The sequence below is a fragment of the Caretta caretta genome, chromosome 19 (genome assembly GCF_965140235.1).
Source record: "Caretta caretta isolate rCarCar2 chromosome 19, rCarCar1.hap1, whole genome shotgun sequence".
Taxonomy (NCBI): Eukaryota; Metazoa; Chordata; order Testudines; family Cheloniidae; genus Caretta; species Caretta caretta.
In genome coordinates this window covers 6,575,190-6,594,292 of record NC_134224.1, presented here as the reverse complement: position 1 = coordinate 6,594,292, position 19,103 = coordinate 6,575,190, and the positions used below count along the sequence as shown (strand labels likewise).

The window sequence follows — 19,103 nt, the reverse complement described above, 5'->3', positions numbered from 1 at the left end:
GAAACGGCGAACCGCGGCCAGTGGGAGCTGCGATCTGCTGAACCTGCGGACGCTGTTGCGGCCTGCCAGCGTATTTCTCTGATGGGCCATGTGCCAAAGGTTGCTGGTCCCTGGCCTAAATCCTCTACTGGCAAAAGGCCTTGCACCAGGGCTGGGCTGTTTAAGATTAGGGAGCCACAACCAACTTCTGGGCGGTTCCCTCCTCCCCACTACTTGTAAGCTTGAACACAGCTGAGAATCTGCCTCTCCCTCCCCCCCTTCCTTAGATCTTTTCCTTACAAAGCACCACAAATGAGAGATTAGTTTTGCCAAAACTCTTACTCATAAGTGCACATATCTTCAGGTCTGATCCTGCTGCCCATTACCGCAGCGCCGAGTGCAACGTCAGAAATGAAATATAAGGGTCTCAGCACACTTCTAGCAAAATATTTCCCAGAAAATTCCTGTACAATTTAGTGCACTTGGGAACAGCTCATGCTGGTGTGCGTCCACTGACACCAGAGATGCCTTTGGACTAGCGTGTCTGCCTGGAGCTCCATGATCGTGTCTGTATCACATCCCTGACCCCATACATCTCACACGTTACCTAGTTTCCAATTAGCTTTCCTTCCCTGCCTCTCTCTCCTCTTCATTGGGATCCTGTTGCTCCCACTTCATTTCTTTTATTTTTCTTTTTTTCTGTCCAACTGCCCACTGATGGCTGCCTAACTCGACTTGATCTGAACACTCAGTCTCTTCTGTTAAATTAGCATTCTACTGTTATACCAATAAAATAAAAACCAGCAGGATCTTATTAAAGGGGAAAAGGCAAAATGCCACATTTATTGTGAATACAGAAAGAATCATAGTAAGCAGTTAGTTATAGCTATAACATTCCATTCAATTTCATATTTATTCACACATTCATTCATACACACACAGGTTCTGCAAGGTTGTTATAGGTTTCAGAGGAACAGCCGTGTTAGTCTGTATTCGCAAAAAGAAAAGGAGTACTTGTGGCACCTTAGAGACTAACCAATTTATTTGAGCATGAGCTTTCGTGAGCTACAGCTCATAGTTACCAGCGTTAGAGTTGCTCATGCCAAGCCACTGGCCAGGTGGCCTGGACATGAGGAGGGAGCAGGGCCTTGTCAGATGCTCATCTGATGCTCCTGGAAGTTGGTTTGCAGAATCAGACCCCAAAGTTCTCACTTTCTAGAGTCCATTTTTATAGGAGTTTCTTCCTATGCCAGTCTATGGGAATTGCTTCATCATGCTTTTGCTGAATCAATCAGCAGATGGCACATTCCTGACGGCTCTGTGCTGCCAGATGTTATCTTGTTCTTTGGTTCTCCCATCCTTGAGGCTGTTGGGTGGATCCCAGTCTGCCCTCCGGGGGTCCTCTTCAGCCGATGGACACTGGATTCTTAGGCTGGCACCTCCCTGATCATTCAGTTATTATCCACACCAAGCATCCATCCACATACATCCTCTATCTCTATTTTAATCACAATTGTTAACAAAGCGAGATGAATACAACAAAAGGGCAGGGAGTCTCTGGGTGCTGTTTCTGTTGTTACAGAGTATTGCTTTGAGTCTCTCTCTGTGTGAGTAGTTGTTGTTACAAAGAGTTCCTTTGAGAACAGACTCTGTCTTATGTACTAACACAATTAGCAGCTTGCAAGTTTCACACAGAGAGGGAGAGAAACAGTACCAAAAACCAACCAGACCTCTTAATTAGTAATACCCTGGAATTTAAACTATGGGGAATCAAACTCATTTGTGATTTTAATACAGAACTTCTTTAATATGATCCAACGCTACGTGCTTCTTGAGTAGCCAGAGACAAGAAAAGAATGTCGCTCCGTGGTAACCCGAATCCCTGCTACACATGTTGCAGAAGGGTGGTGCTGTTGGGGCTAGTGTAAATGTGGATGGGGAGGATCAATATAGTTTCACACGTGGCTTGGCAAGAAAATCACAGCTGATGCCGTTGCGCTAGGACAGTACTGAGAGCTGCCGTATGGGTAGCACACAGTAGTTCCCATTAGCCATTTGCATTTGACCCATTAATTCAAGGACTTCAGAGAAAAGATGCATGTACCTAGTTTAAAGTTTGTCGTCATTTTTACAGGTGGGAAGGTTGGCTGGTTAAGGTAGTGCTGGGACTCAGGAGATCTGGCTTCAGTTCCTAGCTCTGCAACAGACTGGGCAAGTCACTTGATCGCCTCAGTTCCCCATCTGTAAAATGTGGATAGCGCTTCCCTTCTCCCACCCTTTGTCTTGTCTTTTGAGTTTGTTCTTTGGGGATGAGATGCTCTCTTATTATGTACAGCGCGGAGCACAATAGGGCCCCAATCTTAGTTGGCGCCTCTGTGTTTACAGAAATACACGTGAATAATAGTTAATTGTTGGTTGTTTAACTGGCTGCAGCATCCCTCCATCCCCGAGGCAAAGCTACAGGGTGTATATTCTTTTCCTCTGGGTGGAATTGGGAAGTCAATCAATTCCAGTGCCGAGTGTGTGGTCCTCCCTGCACTTCCTGCCCTCTGCCCCGTTCTACATGGGTGTAATAAGGAAGCAGAGGACTGCCTGGTGGATGTGCTGGCTTCTGGCTTCTGTGCTATCACAATTATCCTCTGAAATTGGGATGACTGTTCTCTACAAGACTGCCTATGTTGGCTTCAGAGAGAAGGAAGCCTCGAGGGCTTTAGGCACTAGCTATTGCATACTTCACAAATGGATGCGTGCCACAGAGACGCCCATCTGCAGCCTGGGAAGGGGCCCGTGTGGAGGGTTTTCGTGCTGGATTGGAGAATAGAGGAACTCTTGTTCCAGCTTTTGTCAGTGTCATTCCTGCTGCAGCTACCTGCATAGCTAAAAAGCAGTGGGGGTTCTAGGGGGCTCCTCTTGAGAGGGGGCCTGGAAGGGGAGTCCTGAGTCTTTCTCTCCTTTGCATCCCTCTCTTAATCTCTTCTGCTAAAAAAAGGAAGTTTGGGTTCAGGGGCTCAGATCAAAAAGATCATCATCGTTCATTATTATTACAGGTTAATATCAGCTTCTACCTCTGTAACCCCTTTGGTCTCAGACTCCCCACCCTGTGTATTGAATGCTGTGCTCTGCTGCCCTCTGGTGGTGAGCGTGGGGTATTTGAAATAGACCAGCACGTGGAGTGCACTCTGCACACAATGGGTATGTCTACACTGCAATTAAAAACTGGTGCCTGGCCTGTGCCGGCTGACTTGGGATCCTCGGGCTAAGGGACTGTTTAATTGCGGTGTAGATGTTCGGGCTTGGGCTGGAGCCCGGGCTCTAAGGCCCTGTAAGATGGGAGGTGCAGCCCAAGCCTGAACATGGACATGCGATTAAACATCCCCTTAACCCAAGCCCCATGAGCCCGAGTCAGCTGGCCCGGGCCAGCTATGGTGCCTAATTGCAGTGTAAACATACCCAAATAGGCAAAGATGAGACAACAGGAACTTTGGAGAGGAAAAATAATCCAATTTTCAGAATAGAACCAAGCACATCAAAACACCAGCTCATACAGAGCATAAGTCCTCTTCAGAACTTTCCGTGTCTACAGTGCCTTCCGTCCAAGGCCTTCATAGAGTGAAATATAGCCCTGTGCAGGGGCTCAGCACAAGGTCTATACACTACTGAATCCCCCAAATTAGGACATACATGGGTCTTAAGTGATGCGGCCCTTCAACACCCTCCCATTATATAAATGTCACACCCAGACAGTATGCCTGCTTGATGTTGTGCCCAGGGCAATAATCCCACATGACACCAGGAAAGGAAAGCATGTGGCACTGTTTTACAGGAGCGTGAGTACTGGGTGGGGGGGAGGGGGCGAGGGGGGGAGAATGACCGTTTTGGTTAGTTACAGCCATGTGGCCAGGATTGAAACTCTCATCCAGGTTTCTCTTCCTTGTTCTAGATGGAGTCCAGCCAGAAGTGGAGTCAGAGCTGTAAGAAGGGGCAGGGTCCTGCTGAGCCCAAGCTCTGAGTCATCTGTATCCGGTGTTCCACCCCTTCTACAAGGAAGCAGATCAGTGTGTCATTCATACCTTTCACTTCAGCTTCCCTGGAGCCACCTGGAGCCCAGCCAGATGAATCAGGCTACTCAACCTGTTCTCCCTTTTGTGTGCCTGTTGCTTACCTCTACGCATGCTCTGGGGCCTTCTCCCAATTCCCTTCTCCCTCCCTGCTCTCAGTTTGTCAGGATGAAGCTTGAGAACTATTTCCATTCCCAGAATACAGAATGCATTGTTTTTGTTGGGTATTTGTCTGACATTGGGAACTGACATCATAATAAATCACCAATGGCAGTAAGGTACGTAAATGCCCCAGGTCTGGCTCCACTCATCTCACTGGAGTAGCCTCCTGTGGAAGTCCAATGAGTTACACTAGAATAACGGAGATCAGGATTTGGGGCCTGATCCAAAGCCCAGTGGAGTCAGTTGGAGTCATTGATGTCAGTGGACTTTGGATCAGGCCTCAGTCCCCCGATCTTACCCCATTACTCCAGCCATCTAAGCTTTCTCTTTGAATCAGCGCTTTGGTAAATGCCAAGGGAAGACGTGAGACTGTTTTGCTCTCCCAGAGCTATTGTTTCAGGCTGCCTATAGACTCAAGCTTGGTTACATTTGGGTCATGTCTTCAGGGTTCCCTTTGCAACCGTAAGGGCCAGACACTTTTTTTAAAAATGAAGACTAGGATTCAGGAGCACAATTGTGCATAAGAGGTGGATTTCCATGGCAAACTCCACAGCTGTGGGATACATGAGGGCCAGTGTTATGACCCTTTGTGCCACCCAAAATCATTTATCCCCTCTAATGTATCTCTACAGATCTGTTCATGAACTGAGAGAAGCAGGGTGACAAGTCTGTTTGCCCTCTTTTCCAATGCTCGCCACCTCCCCTAATTACTAGCTGGTGACTTCTAGCACAATCAAACTTCTCTGCTCGGTGAACAACACAGCCATGCTTTTCTCCAGGGTTTATGGTCATTTGTTTTTCCTTCTTCCTGGGACAAGTTCCTCAGAGCACTGAGCACGATGTTATCTTTGGTTTCTGTCTTGCAGTTGTTTTGTGTTGGCCAATATGCGGTTTCATGTTTTTATCACAAGATATGGAACTGACAGTCTCTTCCTGACCTGCCCTACATGTCAGATGCAACTCTGACAGGTACAGATGCCTCTTAGAGCTAATTTAGAGCAGCAGGTAAAGATCAATATGAATCTGATTCAAAACAGGGTAGGCACTGCCTAGCCCGCCTGCCCTATGGAATCTCCTCTGAAATGGGATCTCAGAGAACATTATGTAGGACACCTGCTGTAAGATGGAGCAGGAATAAGATAACTTGAATCAATACTGAAGGATGTAGTGTTCTAAACAGTCTAAAGTATTGGCACTAGGCCTTTAAGAATTGACTTAGTACGTAAACTGTCCATCAAGAACATAACTTCCTGTTATCTAGTAAGATCTGCCAAGATCCCTAATCACTGAACAGAATGGAATTAAATACACAACTCCTTGTATTGTAAGAAAGTGTGTGATCTCTGCTGCTTTTCACGAGATGCCAAAGCATGATTCTTAAGTGTGGCCACTTCCTGGGTGGAACGTGGCTGCCAGGTAACATTGCACAGTAGCATCACCCAACAGTTTAGGACAGGAAGTAAGGAAGAGCAGCATCTCCAATTGGAACTGCAAGGAGGTTTGAGAGAGGCAGAATGTAATTACCTAAATTGGAATTTGGCCAGGAATTTGGCCCCTGTGTTTTCTGAGCCAGAGGTCCTGAACTCTCCTGCAGACAACCTGCAGTCCTGCGCAGTGAAAGTAAGTGGGTTAGTCGATAACTGTGGAATCATTTAAATTGCCTTGCTCCTGCCTGTGCTATTGTGTGGGGTAGATAATAAACAAGGACTTTGTTCCCAGCGACTGTCATCCTGATGCTTTACTCCAACACCACTAAACCGATATACTAAAATGCTTGCCCTTTGCCTGTTGTTCATAAGAGCCCAAATACGTCCCTAGAGCTGCCCATGAAATGCCACCTTGCTGGAGAGGCATAACTGTCTCTGAGCTATGAGGGACAAACAGGGGTGGCACTCAGTCAGATGAGTTAGTGTGTGATGAATGTGATTTCATTATAGAGGAGAAGGGAGCTAGAGAACCAGAAATCTCTCTGCTGTACTCAGGTTGCAGAGGGTGGGTGGGGATTTCCTGGCCTCACTCAGTGCTTTTCCCAGGGGAGGATAGTCCCTCTCCTCCTACAAAGGCCCTTTCTCCTCTCTAAATAACCATACAACTTCTTACAAGAGCTTGATCTTTCCTGAAAATACTGTCTCCAAAAGAAAAGGAAAGGTTTCCACAGTATGCATCCGATGAAGTGAGCTGTAGCTCACGAAAGCTCATGCTGAAATAAATTGGTTAGTCTCTAAGGTGCCATAAGTACTCCTTTTCTTTTTGCGAATACAGACTAACACGGCTGTTACTCTGAAACGTCTCCAAAAGGGCTTTCTTCCTTGCATATTGCTCAAGTCAAACACTCGCTCCCTGTACCCCGAGTTCTTGTCCTGCTTCTTGTCCTCTCCCAACAGAACAGAATCCTTGGGCTGATGTTCCAGCTCTCTGTCACCACTGCCCACGGTATCATAGACGGACGGTTAGGGTGACCTGCTTCTGGCACCTGAACCTGAAATCATTCCCCTCTCATCCGTGGCCAGTGCCGATGGCAGAGTTTCAACAATGGCTGCTGAGTCATGACATTCTCTTCACCCTGCTCGGTATCTTCCTTGGCATGGGCCGGGCTTCTCATGTCAACCTCAGCTTTTACACTTCACCTGGGAAGGCCCCATTTTCTGCCTGTTAGTTTGTTCTCATGGGCAGGAATGCAGCAGTTCTCATCTGGCGAGTTACCTGCACTTGATGGTAAAGATTTCAAGGTTTGTGGCATCTGAGATGGAGCAATTCTTCCCAAGTGACCCACCTTTTATACTGATAACCCCACCTGCAGGGAATGTCTCACAACTGCATCCTTGGTCAGTGGCAACCTTCAACCTTGGCTACATTTTGGGGGTAAATTCCCACCCATCCTGCATCTTTTATTATTTTATATAGTGCCACAAGTATGCATGGCACTTTACAGGGGAATAGAAAGACAAAGTATCTGTCCCAAGGGACTACAAACTAAGGGATCAGCAGCTGGGGAGGCAGGACATCTGGATGCTATTCTACAGTGCCAATGACTTGATACATGGTCTCGGAGAAGTCACTTCCATCTTCTGTACAATGGGGTTCATATTTACCCGCCTTTGTGAAAAGCTTTGAGGTCTGTGGGTACAAAATGCTATGCAAGTGCAAAGTATTATCACTTGCACAAGAGAAATCTCATTGTGTATGCTGAGGGCTGCAGAATCAAGATTAAAAGATGCTTCCTGGAAATTTGTGATGCAACCAGCATTTACCTCTTGCTTTCTATGGGAAATAACATCTATGCAACACCCAGGACTCTTTGTTCACTGCCCCCGCTCTCAATGTCTGTTTATCATTACTGCAACAAATCCATGGCCAGCTAGGAACTTCCTGGCTGTCACTACAAATTTCACAGCAAGCAGGTATTGAATTGGGTCCCTCCTGTTTCCAAAGCACAGCAGCCTAGCCCTGGAGTCTGGAGGGGAATCACCATTAGCAGTAGAGGGCTTTTGATACCTAGCTGGGCAGGTGCAGGTCCACCTGGCATACCACAGTCTTCATGGTGACCTGGCCCTGACAAGCAAAGGGAAAGGAAGTGGTGGGGGGAGGGGCAGTGTGAGGAGCAGAGTAGGGCAAACCAAGATGGGGGGGGGGTCCTATACCAGTGTGGGCCATATCACCACTCGTGTTGGGGTGGAATGGGGCATTCCAATTGTGATTGTGAAGTGGAAGGGGCCATCCTGACACTATCGATAGGGGGGAAGGGCACCTAGGCCAGGCCAATGAGATTGTGGGGGAAATGGGCCATTCCAATACTGATTTTATTTCTGGTGGAGGGGGGGTCTGGACCAAACCAGTGCTGACTTGGCGTGGGGGGGGGGAAGATGAGAGACGGTAATTGGCCGGGAACGGGTTATTCCAGTGCGGGATGGGTTATGCCCAGGCTACCTTTGGAAGGGACTATACCAGTGCTGGTTTAAGGGGACGGTAACCATACCATTGCCAGTTTGGGGGACATGAGCCGTACCAATGCTGATCGGGGGGGTAAGACCGGCCACATCCTGCCGTTTTGGGGGGGGGGAAAGGCCCGTACCAACGCTGATGGGAAGTGACTGAGTAGGTCATCCCAATGCCGGGACTGGGGGGAGGGCGGGCCGTACCAATGGCGGCTCTGGGGGGGGTGGACCATACCAATGCTGACGGGGGAGTGCGCGCGGACCAGGCCATCGCGCGGCGCGGCGCGCGAGGGGGTGTCTGGCCGAGGAGGAGCCGTTTCCCGCGGGGGAGCCGGCGGACGAGGCGGGCTCGCTCACGGTCTCCGCGGCTCCAGCCGGCCGGGCTCGTTCGTCATTCCCCCCCCTCCGCCGGCAGAGCGGCTGCCGCCGTCGCCGCGCCCCCTCCCTGCCCGGTGTGTGGGAGGCGCCGGGCCCGCTCGGACGGACACAGCCGCGCTCAATGCCCAGGGTGAGGAGCCGGGGTCGGGCCGCGGGGAGGGGGAGGCGGGGGGCGCCCCCAGGTGAGGCGGAGCTGGGGGGGGCTGCCCCGGGGGAGGCGGGGGGCGCCCCCAGGTGAGGCGGAGTTGGGGGGGGCTGCCCCGGGGGAGGCGGGGGGCGCCCCCAGGTGAGGCGGAGCTGGGGGGGGCTGCCCCGGGGGAGGCGGGGGGCGCCCCCAGGTGAGGCGGAGCTGGGGGGGCTGCCCCGGGGGAGGCGGGGGGCGCCCCCAGGTGAGGCGGAGTTGGGGGGGGGCTGCCCCGGGGGAGGTGGGGGCGCTCCCAGGTGAGGAGGAGCCGGGGGGGCTGCCCCGGGGAGGCGGGGGTCGCCCCCGGGGGAGGAGGAGCCGGGGGGGCTGCCCTGAGGGAGGGGGGGTGCCCCAGGGAAGCGGGGGGCGCCCCCAGGTGAGGAGGAGTGGGGGGGCTGCCCCGGGGGAGGCGGGGGTCGCCCCCGGGGGAGGAGGAGCCGGGGGGGCTGCCCTGAGGGAGGGGGGGTGCCCTAGGGAAGCGGGGGGCGCCCCCAGGTGAGGAGGAGTGGGGGGGCTGCCCTGAGGGAGGCTGCCCCGGGGGAGGTGGAGCTGGGGGGGCTGCCCCCAGGTGAGGCGGAGGTGGGTGGGGCGGAAGGGGGGGCTGCCTCGGAGCCTGAGGTATTGGGGGGCTGGTGTGATGAGGGCTGCCTTGGGCTGAGGATTGGGGAGGTCCTTGGGGCCATGCTTACCCTCCCGCTGTGAGGTGGAAGGAGCCGGGCCCAGGTGGGGGAGCGGGGGGGGTAAAGGAAGGTCTCTGAGCAGTTGCTGGGGGGGGGCTGAGGTGCCTGGGGAGGGCGAGTTGGGGGGATGGGCCGGCGGGAGTAGGATGACGTGGGGGGCAGATGGCACAGGTGTGTCAGTGGGGATGCGCTGGGCCAGTGTGTGTTCGGGGAGGCTGAGGGTTGCACACCCCCCGTGGGCCCTGGAGGGAAGGGGAGGCTGGCCGGGGCAGAGTGGAGGCATGGCGGGGGGCAGATGTGGGGATTGAGGTGCTGCGAGAAGTGGTTTGTGTCTGAGGTAGGGGGTGGGAGTTGCTGAGTTGTGCTGGTGACTCCTCCCGTGGCTCGTTAGCATGATTAGTCACAAGCTGCATTTTCTCTCCGGGCTTTTTCAGTTGGGGGTGGGAAGAAGGTTGCCTTCTTCCAAAGCTCCTGTGTACATGGAAAGTGAATTGTGAACCCCCTGAATGAACAGCACAGGTTCTGACTCACAACTGCAGTGGTAGTGTTTAAAAAAACAAAACAAAGAAACCCCAACCACGCCGTGACTCAAAGTATAGAAATGTTTGACTTCTATAAGCCCAACTGATGGAAAGAAATTATCCATTTGATAGATTGAGAGCTTGACAAGAGGAAGGAATATAAATACCTGTGAGAATGCTATGCTGAAATGAATGTCTATGAATGTGCATGTCTTTTAATGAGACATGGCTCTAGTTGCAAATCTTCTGTGTGTGTCTAACAGAAATAGAGGGTCAATTTCATAATTCTTAATTACCTCTAATTGTAAGTATCAGTTTTCAATTCAGAAAGTGGAATTTATGTTTTCTGTATCAGAACTGTGAACGTAATCTGTCTCTCAGTTCTTGCCTCTGTACTTTGCCCTGTTGTGGAATGCTGCATTGGTTAACTATTGTGAGGCCTCTGGGAGAGGACTTATTAAAGTACAATTCTGGAGACTCTCTTCTAGAGAGAACCGGTATTGTAGACTGTTCATATAAAGGCATTTTTTTAATTGGGTTAAAATGAGAGAGTCTGTAGATGAGCAGAATGATTCATTAGGTACTATAGTACTATTTAACATCAGATGATTTCTGCAAACTTTAGGGGTGGCACTTTTTGATTGCTTTTGAGGGGGAAGCATGTTGTCAGTTGTAAGCCATGCTAAACTAGTGAATCATCTTTCTTTGTTATCTATAAATGTATTGCCTATGATCAGATTAGTCTGGTACTTTATTCGCTTGTTAAAGAGTTGAAGAAAGTGCAGAATGTCTCCATGTAAATATTACTGTTTGAACACTGAAAATGCAGCACCTTAGGGCTTGGAGATTCAGGGTTAAGGTTCCTTTTTTACACGTAGGAACATAGGAAGTGCCATGCTAGGTAAGACCAGAGATCTGTCTAGGCAAATACATCAGACAGCAGTCTAAGGGACCTCATAATAGACAATTTAAAATATTGTAACCATAGAGGAATTTTTTTCTTATCCCCATCAGTTAGTGGATGATTTAAGGTCTGAAGCATGACTTTTTATAAATATCCCAACTTTAATCTTTTTTAATATTCAACATCTAAGCCTATTTTTAAGCATACTAAGCTCTGGTGTCAGTATCATATCTTTTGACAATGAGCTCCATAGGATAATTGTGCTGGGTGTTTAAAAAAAAGTTTCCTTTTATCAGTATTAAATTTGTTACCCCCTCAGTTTCATTGGTGTGTCTCTGTGATTTATGAGAGCGTATATCAGTTGGAGTACTGGCTTTTTTGCTCTGATCATTGTTTTGTATACCTCTGTTATTTTCTCTTGTTTCCATCATTTCTACTCTAAACACCCATTCTTTTAGGTCTCACATACAGAAAATCTGGCACTGTCTTGCTCATCTCTTTGAATTTTAACAATTGCCTATTAAAAACTCATTTTTTATTTACTTATAAATTTCAGTGGAGATTGAACATGGCTCAGTAGTATGTGCACCCTGGGCCTTTAACTTTCCACTATACGTTGTCAATTTTCCAGTAGAGACATGGTAAACTCATAGGCCTGGTCTATGCTAAAAAGTTAGGTCAACCCAGCTACGTCACTCAGGGATGTGGAAAATCCACACCCCTGAGCGATGTGGTTAAGCTGACCTAACCCATGGGTGTAGACGGGAGATGGATTACCTACGCCAACAGGAGATCCCCTCCTATCAGTGTAGATAGTGTCTATGCTGAAGTGCTACAACGGTGTTTCAAGTGTAGACAAACTAAAGTGAGATGAATGTGGTACAAGAAATTGAGTTTTTCTACTCTAACTTTATTTACTGAATAATATCTTTACCCTTTTTTGCTTTAATGCTGTGAAAACACCACTATGTTTGCTTCCGGTTTGATGGGTTAGTATTTCTGATTTGAGTTATTTGTCATTTTGAATCTTTAAAAAAAAATATAAAATTGGCTTGTGTTAATTTCCTGGTTTTCCACAATATGGCACTTGATGCAAAAAAATTTCACAATTTATTTTGGAATGGGCTGTTAAAATGGAATACAAATCTCACTTTGATATAAGAAGACTATGCAAAATGTCATAAGGTCATTTAAATTTTTTTCTTTGCAATTTAAACACAGTTCTATATTTTGAACGTAGGAGCTTTTAAGCTCATCACGCTTCATTAGGTGGGCCCGTTGTTTGTTTTTTGATTATTTTGAAGTTTTCACTTTTAGGAGCCCAGATGGAGTTGCTTGGAAACTGTACTTAAACAATATTCAAATATGGCTCCTCTCTGAGCTGGTTTTAGACATGAGGATTGTTAAAAACATACACAAAATTAAAACAATATTTCCAGTTTCAGAGCTTCTTCGGCGTCTCAGCAAACAGAAACTTCTTTGGCATAAAGCACATACCCAGTAGATTATCTTTGGAAATCCAAATGGAGTATCAGCTCATTTCCCACTGTTGAACTGGGCACAGAGATGTTTTCTCTTTTTTGTGTTATAGTGCCTATGCTGTTGTTTGAGCTCACTCAGATTAGGGAAAGGCAAGTGTTTTCTCCCATCTTCACTGAAGTTTTGATGAAAGATTAGTGCCAGATTGGAAAAAGAGTTGTCTTGTGAAAAACACCTGACTGCTTTTAGACAAGGAGGACTTGTGGCACCTTAGAGACTAACAAATTTATTTGAGCATAAGCTTTTGTGAGCTACAGCTCACTGCTTTTATTCTCTCTTGCTAAATTGACTCCTTAGACTGAATATTTGATTTGTCTTTCTTATCAAACAGAAAATTGAGGTAAGCCTGCCTTGTTTTAGGGCAGAGAACAGAGTGACTTGGCTCAAGCAAAAGGAAAGGAATGAGTCATCACCAGAGCTTGTCAGCAAATTGGTAGGGAACTCACAGGGGTGGGTAGTGAGGAACTGTAGAATTTCTTGACTTCTCCCCTCTCCAGGCACATGTCATTACGAACAAGCTTCCTTTAGAGATTACATTTAAGAATTGTTTCCAAGAAACTATAGAACTGGCATTCTGTTCTCTATACAGTCACACAGCATATTTTAGAAAATAATTGTCATTGAATTGAGTTCTTGAAGCTTCAGTGTTGCATGTTGTCCATTGTGTTAAACTTGACTAGATTGTAGAACTCTTAGAATCCTGATAAAATCTTTTGCTTACAAAGCACCTTTTGAATCCATCAGAACCCTCAAGGCACTTCTGAATGTGCCTGTGTTGTATTAGGGAGACAAGGTAGGTGAGTTTCAGAGTAACAGCCGTGTTAGTCTGTATTCGCAAAAAGAAAAGGAGTACTTGTGGCACCTTAGAGACTAACCAATTTATTTGAGCATAAGCTCACTTCATCGGATGCATCCGATAAGGTAGGTGAGGTAATATTTTTTTATTGGACCAAGTTCTGTTTGTGAGAGAGACAAGCTTTCAAGCCAGACAGAGCTCTTCTTACTGGGACCGACATGGCTACGACACTGCATGCAAACTGTGCAGTATTAACATTTCTCACTTCCACCACACATGAGGTAGAATGTAGCAGTCCTACATAGGAACAGGAAGTGAAGTGTAACGTAGTCAAGTTAAATTACAAGGGAAGTCTAGTTAGGCCACCATATATATGAGAATTGCAATTTTTCTAGGATACAAGTCTTGTAGCACTTTACCCCCCTCCCCCCCAAATAAAACAAAATTCCATGTCACATATTGCAAGTATGTAGGTGTAAAACACAAGAATTAAGATTTTTATGAGAGGGAAGGAAAGAAAGCAAGTTCAGCAATTCATGACTTAAGTAATCTCATTAAAAGAATATCAAATATGGAATTCAACTAAGAACAAAATGAGTTAACATAAACTGGATTGCAAGGTGCCGTTCTCACAAATACTGAAGGTATCCTTTTAATATAAACTGCAAATTAGCAGGTTTTGCTTTGCATCCTGTGCACTAGGTTATTTTGAAAGGTGATCCAAGTAACCTTTCCTAAAGTATCTGTATCTTGCAATCCTGGGAAGCTGCAGCTGTTGCAATCTGTTTAACTGCCTTGATCTAGCAAGGGAAACACGTGTAAATGTAGGTTTTGGATGGGGTGGTGAAGACAGGGAGCACATTATGATTGTTGTTACTTGCTTGTCAGAAGGACTGTTTTGCTGATCTTGTGCAGGGTAAATACAGAAGTACAAGGATTTTGCACAGTCGAATGACTTAATTTAGGTATCAATCCACAGTAAAGTAGGTAATCTCTAAGTATAAAATCAAACTTAAATGCCATTACTAAAATTCACACATTTAACATTGCCTTCTGTTTGTCAAGTCAGGAATCACATTTGACCGTTTTTGGTTCATCTAAAAAAATAAGTGACTATTGTAGCATTTTTTAAAATAAAACTTTAGAGCAGGTGCGGGCAAACTTTTTGGCCTGAGGGCCGCATTGGGTTTCGGAAATTGTATGGAGGGCCGGTTAGGGGAGTGCTGTGCCTCCCCAAACAGCCAGGCGTGGCCCAGCCCCTGCCCCTTAACTGCCCCTCCCCCCTGCTTCTCACCCCCTGATGCTCCCCCCAGGACTCCTGCCCTATCCACACACCACACCCTCCCCCACTCCCTGTCCCCTGACTGCCCCCCGCCACCCCATCCAACCCCCCCTCTCCTTCCTGACTGCCCCCCGGGACCCCTGCACCCATTCAACCCCCCTGTTCCCCACCCTCTGACCACCCCGATCCCTATCCATACCTCTGACCACCAACCTGAACTCCCCTGCTCTCTATCCAACCCCCCGGCCCCTTACTGCGCTTCCTGGAGCACCGGTGACTGGCGGAGCTATAGCCGTGCCACCCGGCTGGAGCCAGCCACCCACCACGCAGCACAGAGCACCGGGTGAGGCTGGGCTCTGCAGCTGCGCTGCCTCAGGAGCTCACAGCCGCGCCACCCAGAGCATTGCACCGGCAGCAGAGTGAGCTGAGGCTGGGTGGAAGGGGGAACAGCAGGGGAGGGGCTGGGGGCTAGCCTTCCAGGCCAGGAGCTCAGGCCGGGCAGGAGGGTCCCACAGGCTGGATGTCGCCCGCGGGCCGTAGTTTGCCCACCTCTGCTTTAGAAGCTAATATAGGGATCTTTTTCCGTCTGTTTGTTTTTCACCATAACTCTTGCAAATTGTACAGTATTTTTGCATGTAATTTAGCTAATAAAGATGGCTTTTTAAGTCATATCAAGTGCTATGAGGCTATTATAAGGGTGTCTAAATAGCAAAAGTAATCACGTCAGTGCAAGGCCTACTTGGGTTTGTAACAGACCAGTCACAGCTCACTGCAGTACTGAGGTGTTGGATGCCTTCTTGCCCCAGTCACATAATACTTCATGAAATTATCCATAAGAAGACAACCTAGTTGTAATGTTTTGGTAGCCATTCATTTTCCTTTTCCCTCTTTCTGAAGAACAGAAACTGAGAATCAAAATTACCTCAGAATTGTTCATTTTATGGCATTCATTGAGGTTGAAGCTAGGTTATATGTTCATTCTGATCAATCATAATGGCCAGTCAGTGCTCCCAGGATTAAGTGCCTGTTGATATCTTGACTGGCAAAGTGAAAGACGTTTACATTTACTGTCTGAATTTAGGGGCTTTTTAATCTGGCCTGATGGATAATAGAGTTTTCCTTAACTCCTTAAAAAAAAGTTACTTCACTGATCTAAATTGTTCCCTTACCTTATGGTATTTAACAGTTTGGACCTTATGGTATTTAACAGTTTGGGGGCAAATGTGCATATAGACAACCAAATAGTCTTTAGATACTTATTTAACATGGCATACGGTAGAGTTTCTCAAAATATTCAAATATTTAACACGTAGCATTTCACATCTTTAAATAATTCTTCAGACATTAAATACAAATCTTCACATCAGGGGTAATCAACAGACGGCCCATAGTCCAAATCTGGACCGCCAGAGGCTTTTCAGTGGATCGTGGGATGTGATGGAACTTGGGGCTTTAGCACCATGGGGGGGGAAGGGGTGTGCTTCTGGAGAGACCTGTCACCCACACCGCTCCCCAGATATCCTGACCTGAGGCGGAGGGGGAGAGAAAGGGGGGAAGAAACCTGACCCCCCCACTTTGTTCCCCTGGGGGGAAGGAGGAAAGGAAGAGTCCTTCCCCCACATGGTTCCCCAGAGATCCCGATCTGGGACAAGGGGGGCGTAGAAGCAGAGAGATTTTCCCGTGCTGTGTCTCTGCAGAGACACTGACCCAGGAGAGGGGAGCAAAGAGACCTGCCCCTCCATGGTTTCCCAGAGACCCTAACTTGATAGATGTGTACATCATACACCCACCTCTTCCTAGAACTATCCATAACCACTTTGTCTCCCTTTGCAGGGCAAACATCTCTAACTCTGCCGCTTTGCACCACTCCCACCTGCAAGTTTTCATCTAAAGGCATGACCTAGAGCAGGAGTAGTCAATAGGCAGCCTGCAGGCCAAATTCTGACCGTCAGACGCCTTTGAATGGCCCCTGAAATCTTTTTACTAACTTATTATCGAGTTTTTATGATTTTCTCTGCAGTCTGGACCTTTACTATACCTTGAACAAGAAATCTGGACCTTGACACACTCAAAATTGATTTACCCCTGCTTTCCATCTTCAAGTCATTCTTCAGATATTAACTAAATAAACAGTTACTGCCCCCATGGGAGTATTGTAGGATTATTAGCCCCATTTTACAGGTGATGAATTGAGATGCCAAAAATAAGGCCTGGTCTATGCTTAAAAATTAGGTCGATTTAGTTACAGTGCTCAGGTGTGAAAAATCCATCTATGTAGACAGATCTAGGTTGATGGAAGAATTCTTCTGTTAGCCTAGCTACTGCTGCTTGGAGAGGTGGATTATCTACAGCAATGAGCAAACCCCTTCCGTCGCTGTGGGAAGCGTCTATGCTATGGTGCCGTAACAGCACCGCTACGGTACTGGACCTGTGCTGCTGAAGCGCCTGTAGTGTAGACATGGTCTAAATGACTTGCCGGAGGCCACCCAGTGAGCTGTTGAGGAGCCGTTATTAGGACTCTGAGTTTCTGACTCCCAGTCCCACACTTGATTCATGAGAACATACCGTCTCCTTTGTGTACTGTAATAAAGACATCCAACTTTGTGGATGTTTCTCTTATCCTGGGAAAAGAAACTTGGGTAGAGTGTAACTCTTTGATTTGCTGTTGAATGGGAGAATTGTAACCTCAGTGACCATGTGTTGCTGCAACTACAAGTATAGTTGAATAGAGTTGGAGGAGGCTCCTTCCTTTCAGAGAATCGTGTGCTTGAAAAATGTCAGAATGGGTAGTTTTAGAACAATAAAAGAAAATGTTCTCTCCACCAGAGACTGTTGTGTTTCCATAGTGCTGTCAGGATGCTAGGGACTCTCCTCTTATGTATTGCATGATCACTAAACTGCTGAACTGTCCCATCTGTTTAAACAGCTTTATCAGGTCCTCAAGAGTAAGGAAGTTAACTTTATTATAATTTTCCTTTTTGATATAACTATTCTTTCTTTAGGCCACTGTCTAAAAAGTGTCAATTGACTCTCAGTATATGCTTAAATGGAATACATTGTTTCTGCCTGAAAGAGGACCACATTGCTCTTGCTCAAGAGTTTACAGGTGCTGAACACATGCATATGCCATGATTTTAGTAATTTTTTTTTACTAAGTACATCAGAGCTGTAGCAGACTGGGAGACATCACAACTAATCTGTTTGCTTTGAATTCTTGAAATGTGTACAAGATAAAGTTGTGACCAGTTCTCATGAATTGACAGGTGCAAGGACTTAACTGTGATGTATTAGATGGAACTCTTCCTTCTAGGGAGAGAATTTATAATGTAATCCTGTAATTATAAAACTGATAAATATTCCAAGGTTCATTCTAGAAATCTGAATTTCATTCACTTAGAATAAAAACTGTGTTAGGGTTGGGTAAGGTGACTAAAAGCATCCTTGTTCTTGCCAGTGGCATCCTAATTAAAAATGTATTTTTTTTGGCTTTGAAAGCAACTCTTTAAGGAAATAATTGCTGTTCTACAGTTGATTTTTGACTTGGTGTCAGAGAAAGGGTAATTGATTGTATGGGCCATTTTGATGTTTTAGTTCGTGTCAGGCGAGTGACTTTAAATTGCAGTTTTGCATTTCTTTTATTTTCCGCCATTGGTTAAGGCTGCTACTTTAAAAAAGAAGTTGCTGTCACATATTTCTGTAGCTTTAAGGGCTCTTATTTTTATGTATCTTTTTTCCCCTTTAGCTTAAAGGTCTATTTTATCTGAAATTATTCATAGTGGATAAGACCATGCTGGTGAGGTTTGCCTTGCTCCCACTAGATAAAGCTGAATTCCTTGTCTAAGGGTGAAAACTTGGTGCTCTTTTCTCCTTTGTACAAAGATTGGTTAATGAAGTTTATTATTCAGAACTTCTTTTCTGTCATTTTTACATGAGGAATGTGTTACTGACTTTTTTTTTTGTGTGCTGGACAACTTGGCAAAATCTTGGACTGTCATGGTGATATCAGAGGAAGCCCAAAACCTGAGGAGTAACTGTAGGCAGAAATCTGAGTTGGGACAGTCATCACACTCCTCCAAAGATCTTGTTAAAATCCTCCAGGAAAGGAAGCATCAACCTGACTTTTCTCTGCTTAAAAACAAGCAGGAAAAAAGACACTGTAGTGCTCAATGGAGCAGTGAAAGGCATACTTCCTGCTTTTGCTTAGCGTTTCACCCTTGAGTGTGCCCATCTAGTTTGCTTCCAGCAGTGGGGTGGATCTGTGACTATATACTTCACGGCAGAATTAAACTTGTTACGTCTTATTGGTGTAGTATAAAACATCTTTCATGTGACTTTTATGTGGCAGGAGTGGATGGTACATCCCTCATTACTGCAAACTTGGATAAGGTTGACAGTCACTTAAGTTCTTAGCATTAAATGTTTGGTTGCCTTTGAAATGAGCTTGTGGTTTCAGACTAGTTCCTACTGGATTATGTCCCATCCCCGGCCTGGCTCCTCACCCCTCTGCATTTCAGTCAGATCTATGCTAGAAACTTTTGCTGGTTTTATCCATGTTGGTTACAGGTGTGAGTTTTTAACAACATTTCTGTACTGACAAAATCCCTAATGCGGATGGAGATTATACTGGCACAAAAGTGCTTTTGCTGGTATTTTATTTTGCCATGGAAACTAACAAGCTCTGCCAG

The 19,103-nt window shown here is 46.6% G+C and overlaps 1 protein-coding gene across 1 annotated transcript in view; it reads left to right on the top strand.

Annotated features, from left to right (window-relative positions):
* Positions 1-8,405: 8,405 nt before the first annotated feature.
* PTP4A2 (protein tyrosine phosphatase 4A2) overlaps positions 8,406-19,103 on the top strand; it is a 30,250-nt gene continuing 19,552 nt past the window's right edge. The window contains exon 1 of the mRNA XM_048825864.2: positions 8,406-8,642. The gene's annotated coding sequence lies outside the window, so the exon portion shown is untranslated. The remainder of the gene's footprint in view (positions 8,643-19,103) is intronic.